This window comes from Tamandua tetradactyla, chromosome 5, assembly GCF_023851605.1.
Source record: "Tamandua tetradactyla isolate mTamTet1 chromosome 5, mTamTet1.pri, whole genome shotgun sequence".
Lineage (NCBI taxonomy): Eukaryota > Metazoa > Chordata > Mammalia > Pilosa > Myrmecophagidae > Tamandua > Tamandua tetradactyla.
In genome coordinates this window covers 164,959,285-164,976,363 of record NC_135331.1, presented here as the reverse complement: position 1 = coordinate 164,976,363, position 17,079 = coordinate 164,959,285, and the positions used below count along the sequence as shown (strand labels likewise).

Here is a 17,079-nt window from a genome sequence, read left to right as displayed (position 1 = left end):
TCATCAATTGGGAGCAGTGGCCCAGCACAGGGAGGAGGGCACTGAATCTTGAGTCCATGATCCCCTAATCATGTAAATTCCATGCTGGAGGCTTGTGGAGGCACTCCGTAGAAGAAACTTGAGGGGCCCAGGACTTGCGTGGGCTGTGGATCCAGACCAAGCATTCCCTAAGTCCTGATGAGCAGGCTTCCGTAAATCCCACACCTGTAGTTTCAATCTCCCGGGATGAATCTTCCAAGTAAGCAGGCCAGCTAGCTCATTGAGTGCGGCTTGTAAGGTCTTCCCGTGAAACCAGTTTATTCATCAGGGGTCCCAGTGGGAGGCACACAAGGGCCAGGCCTACACCATTGCCTTCAGCATCTTGCAGCATCTCCCAGCAGAGGCTCTGATGAATAGTAGTGAGAAGTGCTCAGTGGGCAACTTCTCCAAAGTGGCTCTGGCAGAGGCCATGTCCCTCAGCAGGCTCTGGCCGGTCAGTTCCATGCCCTAGGTGGGGGTTGGCTGCTCATCCTGATGAATCTGCTCTGACGGGAATCTGGATCCAGGTGCTGCTGGCAGGATCTGTTCTGACCTCTTGGAGGATCAGGGCAAAGACAATAGCACTGCCAGATTCTGGTCCTTCCTCTAGCTCCTCAGAAGTTTTATAGATCTTTCTGTTCACATGTGCCCCTTTCAGCTCCTTCTTCCATACACTCTGGTCCAACTTAACCTACCTCTGGTCTTTCAATACTTCTGGTCTTTCAATACTTCCATCAGTTCAGTTGCCCTTTTCCACCCAAGTCTGAATGTGGTTACAAAAATGGTGTTTTTTTGTTCAAATTATTCAACACACTTCTCCTTGCAATGGGGGCAGGTTTCCAGTTCTTTCTGAAGAAAATCTTATGAGGAAATTCTGAGCTCTGGAATGGAGTATCTCAGGGAATTCCAAAGGAGTTTTTTTGCTAGGGCTGAGGGGGAGGTTGGTAGGTGAGAAAGGGGTGGGGGAGAGGCTGGGCCTGTGATAGAGTTGGAAACTGTGATGGAATGGAAGAGGGTAATGGATGGGGTGAGGATGATGGTGGAGGGAAGAAAGAATTTTTATTTATTCATAACTGTCATTTTTTTTGGACAAATGTAATCCTTGCTGTGCCTTATATATTTTAGAATGTTGCCTAAAAGAGTAATTATGTCGTGACTTTAAAGGATCATGAACACCTAAGGGAAAGGTGCTATTAGAACACAAAACCAAAGGAAACAGATCAATATTTCCAGAAAACGAACAGAAGAAAGGCTGCTTTCCCTGGAACTGAAACAACTGCACAAAAAGTGCAATCTTAAAAATTGTACATTTCAAGAGCAAGAGTCAGGTGGAAGAAGACCTTTCATCTGATCAGTTAAAACAATGGCTATTCTAAAGGTATAGAATAAGATGGACTAGGCATCAAACAAGAGCCTGAGCAAAAAGCCAATCAACAATAAAATCCTAGGCAAGAGAGAGAAAGTGACTGTCAGAGTAAATGCATAAAGAAAATCAGATCCCTAGACATCAGCAAAAAACAAGCCATACTAAAAAATGGGAAGATATAACCCAGTCAAAGGAAAAAAATGAAACTTCAGAGGAGATACAGAATTTGTAACAACTATTCAAAGACATGCAAACGAATCTCCTAAATCAATTCAAGGAGATGAAGGAAAATATGGCTAAAGAAAAAAAAAAGGATACTAAGAAGACAATATAAGCATAAAGAAGAAGTTGAAAATATAAAAAAGAAACATAACAGAAATTATGGGGATGAAAGGCACAGTAAAAGAGACTAAACACTAGAGGCATACAACAGCAGGTTTGAATAGGCAGAAGAAAATCAGTGAACTAGAAGAAAGGACAATCAAAGTCTTACACAGAAGAACAAATAAAGAAAAGAATGGAAAAAATTAAGCAGTATCTCAGGGATTTCACTGACAGCATGAAGCATATAAACATATGTGTCATGGCTGCCCCAAGAGTAGAAAAGAAAGGAAAGGTGGCAGAAAGAATATTTGAGAAGATAATGGCTGAAACTTTCTTAACTCTTATTAAAGACATAAATATACATGTACAAGAAACACAATACAACATACTTCAAACAGAATAAATCCTAACAGACTTATTCTGGGACACATACTAATCAGAATATCAAAAGACAAAGAAAGAATTCTAAAAGCAGCAGGAGAAAAGTAATTTGTCACATACAAGGGATCTGCAATAGGGCTAAGTTCTGATTTCTCATCACAAACCTTGGAGGCAAGAAGGCTGTGGTATGATATATTTTAGGTATTGAAAGAGAAAAACTTATAATTTTTCTTTATCCAGCAAAACTGTCCTTCAAAAATGAGGGAGAATTTAGAATATTCACAGATAAACAAACTGAGAGAGTGTGCCAACAAGAGACCTGCTCTACAAAAAATACCAAGGGGAGTTCTGCAGGCTGAAAGGAAAAGACAGGAGATAGTGGCTTGGAGGAGTGTAAAGAAATGAAGATGCTCAGTAAGGGTAATTAAAAGGTAAAAAGAGAGACCAAAAAAAAAAAAAAGATATGATATATAAAAACAAAGGATAAACTGGTTGAAGTGAGTACTGCTTTTACAATGGTAATATTGAATGTTAATGGATTAAACTCCCCAATCAAAAGACATGGATTGTCAGAACAGATAAAAAGACATCATCCAATTATAAGCTATTTACAAGACACTCACCCTAGACTCAAAGACAGAAATAGGTTGTAAGTGAAAAGATGGAAAAAGAAAGAAATTTCTTCCAAATAGTAACCAAAAAAAAAGAGCTAGGGTAGCTGTACTAATATTGGACAAAACAGACTTTAAGTAAAAGCAGTTAAAAGAGATGAAGAAGGACACCATATATTAATAAAAGGAGAAATCCACTAAGAGGAAATTATGGTCATAAACTTTTATACATCTAACCAGGGTGCCTGAAAATACAGGCGGCCAACACTGGCAAAACTTAAGGGAAAAATAGATGTCTTTACAATAATATTTGCAGTTATCAATATACTACTCTCATCAGTAGATAGAGCTTCTAGACAGAGCATCAATAAGGAAACAGACAACTTGAATAATATGATAAATAAACTATACTAGGAAACAAATACAGAACATTGCATGCCAAACAACATGATATACATTATTCTCAAGTGCACATAGATCATTCTCCAGGATAGCCCACATGTTGGGTCACAAAACAAACCCCAACAAATTTAAAAAGATTGAAATCATATGAAGCATCTTTTCTGACCATAATGGAATGAAGGTGGAAATCAATTATAATAAAGGTGGAGGTCTGGATAATTCACAAATATGTGGAAGTCAAACAACAGACTCTTAAGCAATCAATGGATCAAAAAGAAGAAATTTCAAGGGAAATCAGTAAACAGGAATGAAAAGCAGAACATAACATATCAAACCTTATGGGATGCAGTGAAAGTAGTGCTAAAATGGACATCGATAGCCCTAAATGTACGCATTGAAAAGGAAAAACAGAGCTCAAACCAAAGACCTCACTGTACCACTCGGAGGAATTAGAAAAAGAAAAGCAAACTAATCCAAAGCAAGCACAGGGAAAGAGAAACAAAGACTAGTGCATAAATAAATGAAATCGAGTATAAAAACAACCAAGAGAATTAACAAAACCAAAAGCTGGTTCTTTGAGAAGATCAATGAAATTGACAGACTTTTACCTAGACTGAGAAAAGAAAAAAAATTCAAGAAGATACAAAAATAAAATTAAAAATGAGAGGGGGACATTACTACAAACCCCATGGAAATAAAAGGGATCATAAGAGGATGCTGTGAACAATAGTATGCCAACAAATTAAGCAATCTGTATGAAATGGACAAATTCCTAGAAACATACCAACAAAATACACCGACTCTTAAAGAAATGGGACACCTCAATAGACCAGTTACAAGTAAAGAGATTGAATCAGTCATCAAAAAACCTCCCAACAAAGGAAAGTCCAGGACCAGATAGCTTCACAGGTGAATGCTACCAATCATTCCAAGAAGAATTAATACCAATCCTGCTCAAATTCTTCCAAAAAAATTGAAGAGGAGGAAACACTTCCTAACTCATTCTGTGAGGCCAACATCACCTTAATACCAAAGCCAGATAGAGATACTACAAGAAAAGAAAATTACAGACCGTGTATCTTAGGAATTACAGACCAGTTTATAGATGGAAAACCCATCAACAAAATACTTATAAATGGAGTCAAACAGCACATTAAAAGAATTATACAGCATTATCAAGTGGGTTTTATCCCAAGCATGCAAGGTTCATTCAACATAAGAAAATCAGTTAATGTAATATACCACATTAGCCCAACGAAGGGGAAAAAAACACATGATCATCTTAATTGATGCAAAGAAGGCACTTGACAAAATCCAGCACTGTTTCTTGACAAAAACTCTTCAAAAAACAGGAATTGAAAGAAGATACCTCAATATGATGAAGGGCATATAATGAAAAACCCATAGCTAAACCCATACTCAATGGTGAAAGACTGAAAACTTTCCTCTGAGATCTGAAACAAGACAAGGAGACCCACTGCCATCATGGTTATTGAACATTATACTGGAAGTTCTGGCCAGAGCAGTTAGACAAGAAAAAGAAGTAAATGGCATCAGAATTGAAAAGGAAGAAATAAAACTTTCACTGTTTGCATATGACATGATCTTATACATAAAAGTCCCAAAAAATCTACAAAGAAGCTACCAGAGCTAATAAACAAGTTTAGCAAAGTGGTGGGACAAAAAATCAAAATGGAAAAATCAGTAGTGTTTTTATACACTAGTAATGAGCAAGCTGAGGAGGAAATGAAGGGAAAAACCCATTTACAATAACCACTAAAAGAATGAAATACCTAGGAATAAGTTTAAGCAAGGATATAAAGGATTTATTCACAGAAAATTTCAAAATTTGCTAAAGGAAATCAAAGAAGACCTAAATAAATGAAAGGACATTCTGTGGAATGGAAGACAGCATTGTCAAGATGTCTAGTTCACCCAAATCGATTTACAGATTCAATACAATCCCAATCAAATTTCCAACAGCCGATTTTGCATAAATTTAAAAGCCAGTCATAAAATGTATAAGGGGCCCCAAAAACATTTCATAAGAAAGAAGAACAAAGTTGGCAGGCTCATACTTCCTTACTTTAAAGCATATTACAAAGCTACAGTGGTCAAAATCAGCATGATACTGGCATAAAGATAGATATATTGACCTATCAGATCAAACACAGAGTTCAGAAATAAACCCTCGTATCTATAGCCAATTGATTTTTTTTTTCTTTTTTTTTTTTGCACGGGCAGGCTCCGGAAGTTGAATCTGGGTCTCAGGCATGTTGGGTGAGAATTCTGGCACTGAGCCACCGTTGCACCGCCCTATAGCCAATTGATTTTTGACAATGCTGCCAAGTCCACTCAACTGCATATGAACAATCTATTCAACAAGAGGTATTGGTAGAACTGGATATCCATATGCAAAAGAATGATAGAGGATCCCTATCTCATAACATATATAACAATTAACTCAAAATGGATCAAAGACTTAACTATAAGAACAGGACTATAACACTCATGTAGGGAAGCATCTTCAAGAGCTTGTGGTAAGCAGTGGTTTCTTAGACTTTAAACTCAAAGCTCAAGCAATGGAAGAAAAAAAATGATAAATGGGACAGCCTCAAAGTTAAAAAAAATATTTGTACATCAAAGCAATTTGTCATGAAAATGAAAAGACAACCTATTCAATGGGAAAGATATTTGGAAAGCACATCTTTGATGAAGGTTTAATATCCAGAATATTGAAAGAAATCCTACAACTTAGGAGTAAAAGGCAAACAATCCAGCTAAAAAAAATGGCTACAAACTTGAATAGACATTTCTCTGAAGAGGAAATACAAATGACTAAAAAGCACATGAAAGATGCTCAACATAACTAGCCATTAGGGGAATGTAAATCAAAACCATGATGAGCAATCATTTCACACCCACTAGAATGCCCAGTATTAAAAAAAATAAAAGGAAGCTACAAGTGTTGGAGAGGATGTGGTGAAATAGAAACACTTATTCATTATTGGTGGGAATGTAAAATTGCGTAATCACTGTGGAAGACAGTTTGGCGGTTCCTCAGGAAGCAAAGTATAGAACTACCATATGACCCAGCAATCCTACTACCAGGCATATACCCAAAAGAATTGAAAGCAGGGTCTCGATCAGATATTTTCACAATGATGTAGATAGCAGTCACAATTGTCAAAAGATGGCAGCAGTTGTCCATCAACGATGAGTAGATAAACAAAATATGGTATATACTTACAATGTAATATTTTTTAATTGTAAAAAGAAATGAAATATGGACGTTATGTCCAATGAAGTAAACCAGATACTAAAGGACAATTATCTGATCTCACTCTTATGAGCTAATCATAAAAGGCAAAGTCACAGAGTGATAGAGTATAAAATCTAGAATATAGGTTAGCAGGAGATATATTGGGGTTGCCGAATGGGGAGTTGATGCTACAAGAAGTATATGGGAAAATAGCATAATGTAAATTGTTTAATAGGTAATAGCATGATTTTAAGGATCTTCCATCAATGGAAACGAGGACAACTACTGTTTAAAAAATTATAATTATTTTAAAAAATGCTATATCAGATTGTAACATGTTCCACACTAATTCATTGGTATGGTATTTGGAAATACTGTATTTTATACATGATTTTTGTACACCCACAACCTCTCTAATAAAAATACATCGAGTCAAAGAAGCCAATTATCCATATGACTCCATTTATATGAAATTCGGGAGCAGGCAAAATTAATATATGGTAATATAAGTCAGAACAGTAGTTACCTTTGGGTGAGTGTTGACTAGGAAGAGAAACAAGGAGCTTTCTGTAGTATTGGAAATATATTTTTATCTAGATATTAGTTATATGTTTATATACATATGTAAAATTTCATTAAGCTATACACTTAAGACTTGTATACTTCAGTGTTACACTTCAGTAAAAAAGAATGAGAAGAAAAATTAAAAAATGATTTCATGGACATCAGCAGTTCTATAATTTAAATATTTGTTGTTAACCCAATCCCATATAAGATATTCAGGAGTGTTTGAAAACCTGTGATTTTTTCTCTCTCCATCCTTTGTTTCCATTAAGACATTAAGAAGGTAATGTATTTTCCCTTCCAGTAGCATTTTTATGTTAAAAGAAAGACCACTGGGAGAAAGTAATGATTAATACAAAGGAATGACTGGCTTAATGGTAGGCTCACAGGCACTGGTAGAGGTATTTCAGGTCAAGGAGGGTCAACCGAAGCTTCTAAAGTATTCCATACTGAAAAGGTAGAAAGGAGTAATGAACTCCTGATATATATTTCTGCAGATCCACTGCTGTGGCCAATGGCCTGCGCTGTTCCATTCCTTTGATGAAAAATGAGTGAACTCATTGCCAACAGACAAGAGGAAGGTCCTGGAGTTCTCTCTTCTGAAACCGGGGTTTCCCTGGGTCAAAACAAGCAGCTTTCCCTTCAGACTGAGAATTAGACCAGAAAGTAGGAAAGGAGAGGGAAGACAGGGAATGCTGAAGTAAGGGTGGAAGCAGAAAAGCACCAAAGAAAATGAGTACAGAGAAGCAACCACAGGAACAAGCAGAAGGCATAGCAGGGCACGGAGAGGGGCAGGATATCCAGCAGAAAGTAAAAATGTCAACAGAAACAGTGCATGTGAAGGCGATCCTTCACCTGCAGCCTATGCACCCCCTTGCCCTTCACCCAGCAACGGGGCAGGGGAAGTGGCCTCCTTACTACTTCCCTTTGTGCCTCCAAGCTCTCCACTCCCTCACCCATGCCTGCAACTGCTCTGTAATTTTATTAAGACCTCATCTGATGACATTATTCTCCAGCTTAAAACAGTTTACTAGCCCCAAATCTTCTCCTTTAAAACATCTAAGCTCTTACGGTGGCATATAAGAGCACTTCATGACCGGTCCCTGCTCATTTGTCCAGCGACATCTATTTTCTGAATCATGCGTGGATGTGTTTAGTAAAGTCCAGTTATAAGCCTTTCCATGGTATTCAGCAGTCAAGTTCCACTTTAGGAACCCTAGGAGGGTACTGAAGTTCTACATGAAATGAAATGGCCACCTGCAGCGGGCGTTGCTGCGAAGGATCCCTTTAAGAGAAAGGGGTTTCCTGAAGGCAAAACAATTGACTGCAGGGGCTTTCTGAGAAAACAGAAGGCACCCTACAGAACTGCAGATAAGCAACACTTCATGATAAACCAGTTTTAGTCCAGTTGAGTAGCTTATCAGAATGGACAAGTTACCATACTTATCAAAGAATACCTGCTCCCCAGTTTCTAAAAGCCCCCTATATAAAATGGAAACTTAATGTCAGCCTATCAGAACACTTCCTCACTTGCTTCCACATTACCCTATATGAGCTTCCTCTTTCCTTGGCAGAGCTTGCTTCTACTTTCTAAATAGGATGCCACCTGTTTCATGAACTTCTCAATAAAGCGATGAAATCCTAAACTACATGAAAAGTTTTTCTTTTAACAATGGGATTTACACAACCTAAATCCAAGAGAGCACTGGAGAATCCCCGGCCATAAACAGGTGCCTTGACATGAAATGTCTCTGCTCAATAACCACCTGTACTCTTACCTGTTAAGTGGAGAAAAGAAGTTGGGATTACTTATTTGAGCTTTGAGTCACGAGGTTACCCCATAACCTTATAACTCTCATCAGGGACTCTGGTTCTTACAGAGAGTCCTGTCTTCTACTGTCCTAATCCTGGCCATACTTCAAGACTCATCTCGAATACCACCCTGATCATAACCCACTCAGGTTTGGGAATAAGGCTTGCTGGCATATTGGTGGTCCTGGTTAGTGGGTAGAGGGAAAGACTTGGGACCAGAAGCTGACAGGTCTTAGTCATATAAGAAGGGCTATTGGTCCAAGGTCCAGGCTCCAGGGGCCCACAGAAAATTTAGACTTAGTTCCTATATACATCAATCAATAACCTAGAAGTTCCAGTCTCCAGCTGGGACACAGAAGCAAAATGTACTAGCAGTGGACACTAGCTGAAAGGAAGTGAGAAGTCTTTTCAGGGTGGTTCCAGGTGACACCCACTCATTCAGTGAAACCTAGCCAACAGCTGGGCATATGGAAATACAGTTCAGGTACTCCAAGGAGGAAAACAGGGTGTCAGGGTCCCAAACTGGGTTGGGAAAGTGAATCAGAACCAAGTCATGCAGACCAAGCTGACTCAAAAGGGAGGGTTCAGGAAAGAAGGAGCTCCGTGTGGTTTCCCAGGTAGATGCTGCCTCAGTGAACAAACCATCAATTCCAGTCTGACCAGCCGCAAGACTGATGACACTGACGTCATTCCAGCTGGAGCTCAAGGACTAAGTGTGTCTGAGCTCGAAGGCGAAGAGAGCTGTGAGCTGCAGCTGCTCCCAGCCGGGGGGTGGGGGGTGGGGGGACCAGGGCTGAACTTCCTCTGGGAAGCCTGCCCTGATCCCTGCTCACCCCTGTACTGTAACCCCTTATCAGTGCATCTCCTGGTTTTCTCTTCTCCTGCTGTGAAGTTGGTAGTGCCAGGGCCAGGCATTGCACAATGAGAGCGAAGTTGGATTGAACTGCGTGTAGCTCTTTGGCAGTGCTGGCCTTAGTATATGCTATGCTCTCTAGCCCAGCCCTTTCCCTTATTTCTCATACCTGATCAGGACCTTTCTTTCTCCATGTGCAGTAAAAGGTAAAATAGCTTCTCTGCTTCTTACGGGAGGCAAGCAGCCTGGGACCCATGAGGAGGTGGAGGACAGGGCATTGTACCCCACGCCCACCTTCCTCTCTCATCTCAAGGACCAGCTCCACAGCAAACAGGGTCTATCCCTTCTTCCTCTCTGTCCCCAGCATCAGTGGAAAAACTTGATCTTGTTGCCTTGGAAACCAGCCACTGACTTCAGAACGCCTGTTTATTAAAGATGAAAGTATTGTATGTCTGGCTGATCTGAGCAGCTGTCAGACAGAGATTCAGCTGTTAGTAAAGGAAGCCACTAATTCTGAGGCATGATCACTCACCTTCGGAGTGGGGTAAGCAGTGCGGGTAAGGCAGGCGTTTCTTGCTCAGGTTTATTTTTAAATTTTTTTAAATTTTATGACTAGCATATGATCACTGTACTTCTTTTCCCCCCTATTTCCTATTTCCCGCTGAAACTATATAGGCTTTCAGGAGGTGTGACAGATGAGTTAGGCTTTGTGGGCAGGCCCGGGAAAATGAACCCTTCTTATGACATTGTTTCCTTTGGAAAATGCATCGGGAATTCCAAGCCACCTACTTATAAATGAGGTTGTCTGTTTATTCAGTCAACAGTCTCCCCCAGGTGTGGGAGAGGAAAAGCGGTGCTGCCGAGCAGCATAAAGAGCCGCCTTGATGTATTTTGTGTGTGCTTGGACAGGTGGGAGAGAATCAGGCACCTTCCCAGGGAGACAGACAATTAGGAGAGAGAGAACTCTCCTCTTTCAGTCGTTGATGGGCTGGGAGATCTTTAGAAAATAAGTCTGGCTTTTCTTTGGCTCTTTTCATTTGTTCAATAAATAAAATGTGAGAAAAAAAAGTTGAATTCCTGAGGTTCATTACTTTGCCTCCACCAAATATTTTCAACAATCTGCACAGTCAGCTGGGTTCGTCATAGCTGGGTTATAAAGAAAGAGAGGCACACAGCCCACGCTGCAGCTCTTCAAGAGAAACAAACCAACTGTGGAGGCCTGAGGGCACAGAGGTCAGGCTGCTGGCAGTGGGCCTGCAAGTCCAGAAATGAGGCTCCAGCTCCGGCCATCTCATCATGCTCCAGCCAAGTCGCTCATGCTTTCTGATCTATTTCTTTGTCTGAAAATGACGTCATGTGCTAGCAGATCTTTTCCCAAATGTTTGTTCTGCTCTTGATAGAGACTGTAAGGGAAGGTTTCCATAAACAGAAAAGACTCCTAACTCTGAACAGCTAAGCAAGGGTTAACTCTGGATAGCAGCTCCTGTTTAAAAAAAATTTCTTTTTTATTAGAGCAGTTGTAAGTTTACAGAAAAATCATTCAGAAAGTACAGAGTTCATGTATATATCCGCCTCCAACACACACGTTTTCTCCCCATTATAAATGTTTTGCATTCGTGTACTAACATTGATAACATTGAGAAACAATATAATATATAATTATAAACACATCATTAACTATATTCCATAGTTTACATTTGGGTTGACTCTGTGTGTGGTATGGTTCTATGGTTTTTTTAAAATGTTTATTCTGGTAACCTGAAATTTCCCATTTTAACCACATTCAAGTGTACAATTCAATGGTGTTACTTACATTCACAATATTGTGTTACCATCACCACTATCTACTATCAAAACTTTTCCATCACCCCAAACTGAAACTGTATGACAATTAAGCATTACCTCCCCATTCCCACCCCCACCCTGACCCCCGGTAACCGTATTCTAAATTCTAACCATGTATTTCATGTATTTTTTTTTTTATTCTAATAACCACAATAATGGTTCTTCAGTGTGTGGATTATTTCACTCAGCATATGTCTTCAAGTTTCAGTAGAACCTTGTAGTAAGCTTTCTTTTTTAAAACATTTTTTTTATTGTGAAACTATATATATATATATATATATATAAAGCAATAAATTTCAAAGTACCATTATAACAAGTGGTTATAGAATAGATTTCAGAGTTTGATACAGGTTAAGTTCCACAATTTCAGGTTTTTCCTTCTAGCTGCTCCAAGGCAATGGAGACCAAAAGAAATATCAATATAAGGATTCAGCTGTCATACTCATTTGTTAAATCCTACCTTCTCTGTTATACCTCCTTCCCCTTGCTTCTTCTCCCAATCTTTAGGGGTATTTGGGCTATGCCCATTCTAACTTTCTCATGTTGGAAAGGTGTATTGATAATATGGGATAGGAGGATGGAACTAGTTGATGTTCTAGAGAGTGTGGCCCCTTGGTTTTTAGGACTTTTCTGGCCTAGGAACCCATCTGGATGTTGTAGTTTCTGGAACGTAATCTTAGTGCATGAAACTTTTGTAAAATCTCAGACAGAGTCCTAAGTGTTTTTAGGGTTAACAGGAATGGTTTTGGTTGGGATTTGACAAACCATGATAATTACCAATATCTAGCTGAAGCTCACATAAGAGTAGCCTCCAGAATAGCCTCTTGACATTATATGTAATTTCTTAGCCACTGAAACCTTATTTTGTTACATTCTTTTTCCCCTTTTTGGTTGGGAAGGCATTGTCAATCCTGTCGTGCCAAGGCCAGCGTCATCCGTAGGAGTCATGTCCCACGTAGCCAGGGAGACTTTCACCCCTGGATGTCATGTCCCACGTATCAAGGAGGGTAATGCATCCTTTTTTACATGCATCCTTTTTTACAACTGGATAATATTCCATTGTATGGCTAGACCATGTTTCGTTTCTCCATTCTTCTGTTGTTGGACACTTGAGTCATTTTCTTCTTTTGGCAATTGTTGGTCACTGTTTTGTTTTGTTTTTTCCACACTGAGATTTTATTTGCTGTTAGGAAGATGAGCACACAGACATTATCAACAATTTGGGCACAATTCTTAATGTAGTGCCAAAAATCTAAAAAGCCAGCTTGTTCTAATTCTTTTCTTTTCTTTCTTTCTTTTCTTTAAAACATTTTTAATTGTATAATATAACATATACACAAAGCAAAGAAAGAAAAAAGCAATAGTTTTCAAAGCACTCTTCAACAAGTAGTTACAGGACAGATCCCAGAGTTTGTCATGGGCTACCACACCATCCTCTCAGATTTTTCCTTCTAGCTGCTCCAGAGCATAGGGGACTAGAAGGAATAAATTTTTTTTATCATCACAATTGATTTTTTTTCTTTTTCATGAAAAATAACGTATATACAAAAAAAGCAATAAATTTCAAAGCACAGCACAACAATTAGTTGTAGAACAGATTTCAGAGTTTGGCATGGGTTACAATTCCACAATTTTAGGTTTTTACTTCTAGCTGCTCTAAGATACTGGAGACCAAAAGAAATATCAATTTAATGATTTAGCAGTCATATTCATTTGTTAAACCCAACCTTCTCTGTATAACTCCACCATTACCTTGGCCACTGTTTTTTAAACCACGAACAATTTTTGCTTCTGGTTAAAGTTGTCTCAGGCTAAAGCAAGTGTTGGTTTCTGGGTAGTAGCTCTATGTCAATGTTTAGGCACTTCAGTGATGGCCCAGTTGGGTGCTCCCACCCTGTTTTTCCTGAGCTACCTGATGTCTGGGAATGAAAATGGAGTTTGCAGCTAAGGAATTGGAAGTAGGTTTCTTCAGTTACTTAGGTCCTGGTGTTTTGGGGCATCCTTTTCCAGGACCCAAATCAATTTGGACCCACAACTGAAGCTTCCAGGCAGGTAGGCAGCAGTTCTGCCACTAGTCATTCCCTAGAAGCTTTTCTTTCTCACTCTCTTCATGCCTACGACAAGTAAAACTGCTGTCTTGTGTCACTGTCATACATTCTCTTTTTCCTGAGTTCATCCTGGGACCATTTTTCTCCTTAGGACATACATGGGTTATATGTTTCACTGAAGGAAAATTGAATCCCAATCATGAGGTGCCAAGGTAGCATCTTTTTAAAATACATGTATTTTGTTTGAATTTTATTCTAGATGTCCTAAACAATAAGGAAAAGGGAATAACATTCATTCGTTAAATCATTCATTAGTTTAACAATAAATGTAGGCACTTACTCTGGGTTGGGACACTGTTCTAAGTATAAACCTGCTCTCCATGAATGTATATATATATATTTTTTTTTTCTTAAAATAAGCCTTATTGAGTATAATTTACATACAATGAAATTCGCCCATTTTAAGTGTATAGCTCGATAAGTTTTTACAAATGCTTAGAGTAGTATAACCAATACCACAACAAAGATGTAGAATATATCATTTCCATATCCCCAAAAAGTTTGCTCAAGCAGCTTTGCATCCAGTCCCCTCCCTCTCCTCTACCCCCTGGCAATTACTGATTGATTTCTGACAATACAGTTTTGCCTTTTCGAAAATGTCATATAAGGAGCATATATTTTATAGAGAATACAATCAAATAAATAGGCATTCACACTTTCAGATGAGGCAAGAGCTTTGAAATGGGATATACATGCTGTGCTACTGGAGTATATACATGACATCAGGAAGGGACTTCTAAAGCTGGGATCCAAACAAAGTACTAGTAATAGTTGAGCCAGTGAGGAGGAATGAGCAGAAAGGAGTGTTCCAAGCTGTGAAAACAGCTTGTGCAAAGGCTAGGAAGACAGAGACGACATGACAAGTTCTTCTGGGACCTGAACATTTTAATAGCTCAAAGGTGGGTGTGAGAGTGTAGGAGCGACAAGTCAAGAATCTGATAATAGACCAGTTCAAACAAAGAAGGATCCTTATAAGCCTGGTTTGGCCTTTATTTCCAGACAATGGAGAGCCACAGAAGAACCTGAAGCAGGAAAGTGACAATCAGATTTGCATCTGATCACTCTCCTCACAATATGGGAAATAGCTGAATGACAAGTTGGCAGGCAGCGCCGCACTGAAGAGGCTGGTGCAGTAATCCATGTGAGAGGTGACGGAAACCTGGGCTAGGCAGGAGGAATGAAGAGAAATGGATAAATATGGTGGATATTTAGAAAGCAGAAATAACAGGACTTAGGTGGAGAGAAGAAAGAAAGGCATCAAGAAGGATTCTTTGGTTTCTTGCTTGGATGCACAGTAGAGGATGGTAGAATTCACTGGGAGAGAGCGCTGGCAGTAGAGCCGAGGGGGAGGGGTGGGTGGAGGACACAGTAGATGCTGTTTCGGATATATTGAATTTTGGGGCATCTAGGAACATGGTATTCAGTAGGTAGTTGATTGTGTGGGGCAAAGCTCAGGAAAAGGAGTCACATAGAGTTTACTCTTCGGCTTCTCCAATCTCTATAAATTTCTAGCTTCCAGATTCTTCCACAGAATTGCCCTACAGATTTATCCTTTCCAGTGACCTCTTCTCTCCTTTCCCAATACAACCCATCTACCAACACTTGTATATCTCCCATGATGATGAAACAGAAATGGAATGAAGTGAGCAACTCCAGGTGAATCAGATCTGAGTTTTCTTATCTTAAATTTCCAGGGGGGGCTGGATGTTGTATGTTTAGTGACACTCATTGTTTGGGTTTGGTTGCAGTTATAAAACTAAGCCTATAGAAATGTTTCAGTAAACGGAGTCTATAGGTGGACGTAATGCTCAGGAAAACTTTTTCTTTCTCACCCTACTTTTCTTTCTCAAACAGAATGATATCAAGGAAGCCCATTTTAATTTTGTTGTTGCTTGTTTTGTTAAAGGAAGACTAGGGAACCCTAATCTTAGATGCTGCCATTGAGGCAATGAAGGCCTGGGAATCAGACTTGGCACTGTTTTGATTTGGGGCAGAGATATGTTTTGATGTAGGAGGGGGGGCAAAGCTATTTGTAAGGGAGACCATATTTTCACTATTCGAGGCTAGAGAGAAGCCACAGTCTTTTAGAAAACTCATAGAAATTCCAACTTAGAAAAATACATACATGGAAATCCATAAGCAATGTTTTTCATTTCAGAATTCATAATATAAAATTTTAAAGTCCATTCTTTTGTAGTTCCCATAGATTTCTGGTGTGAAAGATCAGTGGATTTGTAATACACAAAGCCAGATGTTTCCTGGGTCCCTTTCTTTGCCCCAGGGGGAAGTGAATCACACAGGTCCTCTACTCCCAAAGATAGGCATCCTTTTCTCCTCTTTCAACAATTATGGCAACCATGATTTCATCAGGCATCTGTCACTAGTCAGTTTACCATTGTCCCCAGTGGGACCAACCTTAAGTGATCTGTGTTAAAAAAGTGTCTTTGCCCTACCCATAACTAAGAGGATTAAAAAGGACACTCAATCACCTCTATAAAAACTGTGAGTTTTGGGCACTTACAGTGCCTGTCCAAGAACTCTAGCATAGGGTGGGACTGATTCTTTTTCTTTGTTCTCCTTTAAGCTGATGGTCATAGCCAGGCCTCATTTATTGTCTATCCACAGCTATTTTTAAACATTTAAGCTCTCGTTATAACAAGTCACATTTTCCTTGCCTTTGCTGCTGCATTTTCCAAAAAGATTATGTCAAGGGAAATTCAACACTTACTTTCCTCATTATTTGCTCATCAGCTTGCTTGCTCATCAAAAGGCAAGGGCTATTTGATACTTCAGAAGATTATTTTCCCCCATAGGTGGTGTGTCAAGGGAAGGGGAGCTGACCCCAGCGTCAGGTGGCTGAGTTTTGTTCCCATTTCTAACACTGATTCAATAAGTGCCCTTGGGCAAGTCCCTGAGCCTTATTGTTGTGATGTCTGAGGATGAAAACTGTCATCTGCATCATGTGCATGTGAACCTCAGTGCTCTCGGGGATAAAAATAAGAGGGGGCCAGGTGTCCAGTCTGTGGTCCCAAACTGATGGGAGGGGGTTGACTATGGGACCTCAAAAGTCCTTGTTAATCTTGCTGTAAACTCTGCAACAAGGTCAGGACCCACTGGCAGCTCTCAGGCATCTGTCTAGTAGTCTGTTGTGGTCAATTCCAGCACTTAAAGTTTCCAGAAAAGAGAAGTCACTGCATTAGTCTCTCACCATTGGATGTTCTGTCTACCATCTTCTCCATATTCCCACTTCCCTGTACTTCCTCTGCCATGGTACTCGTCACCTGATTGTTATTACTTGCTTGATAATCTTGCCTCCTAGACTGTAAGCTTCTGGAATGAGGGGGCCATGTCTGTACAACACTGGACAACATGTCTTCCCAGGATCTAGAACATGCTTGAAAAATAGAAGTTATGCAAGAAATATTTGCTGAATGAGTGAATGAATAAATGCTGTCTAGTCTCAGTAGAACATTCCATGTCTGCATGGAAAAAAGTTTGCCTTTTCCTGATCTTTCCTGATCAAGCACATCTTT

The 17,079-nt window shown here is 39.5% G+C and overlaps 1 long non-coding RNA gene across 1 annotated transcript in view; it reads left to right on the top strand.

Moving 5' to 3' along the window:
• LOC143682858 (uncharacterized) overlaps positions 1 to 17,079 on the top strand; it is a 134,885-nt gene that overhangs the window by 103,697 nt on the left and 14,109 nt on the right. The window lies entirely within an intron of this gene.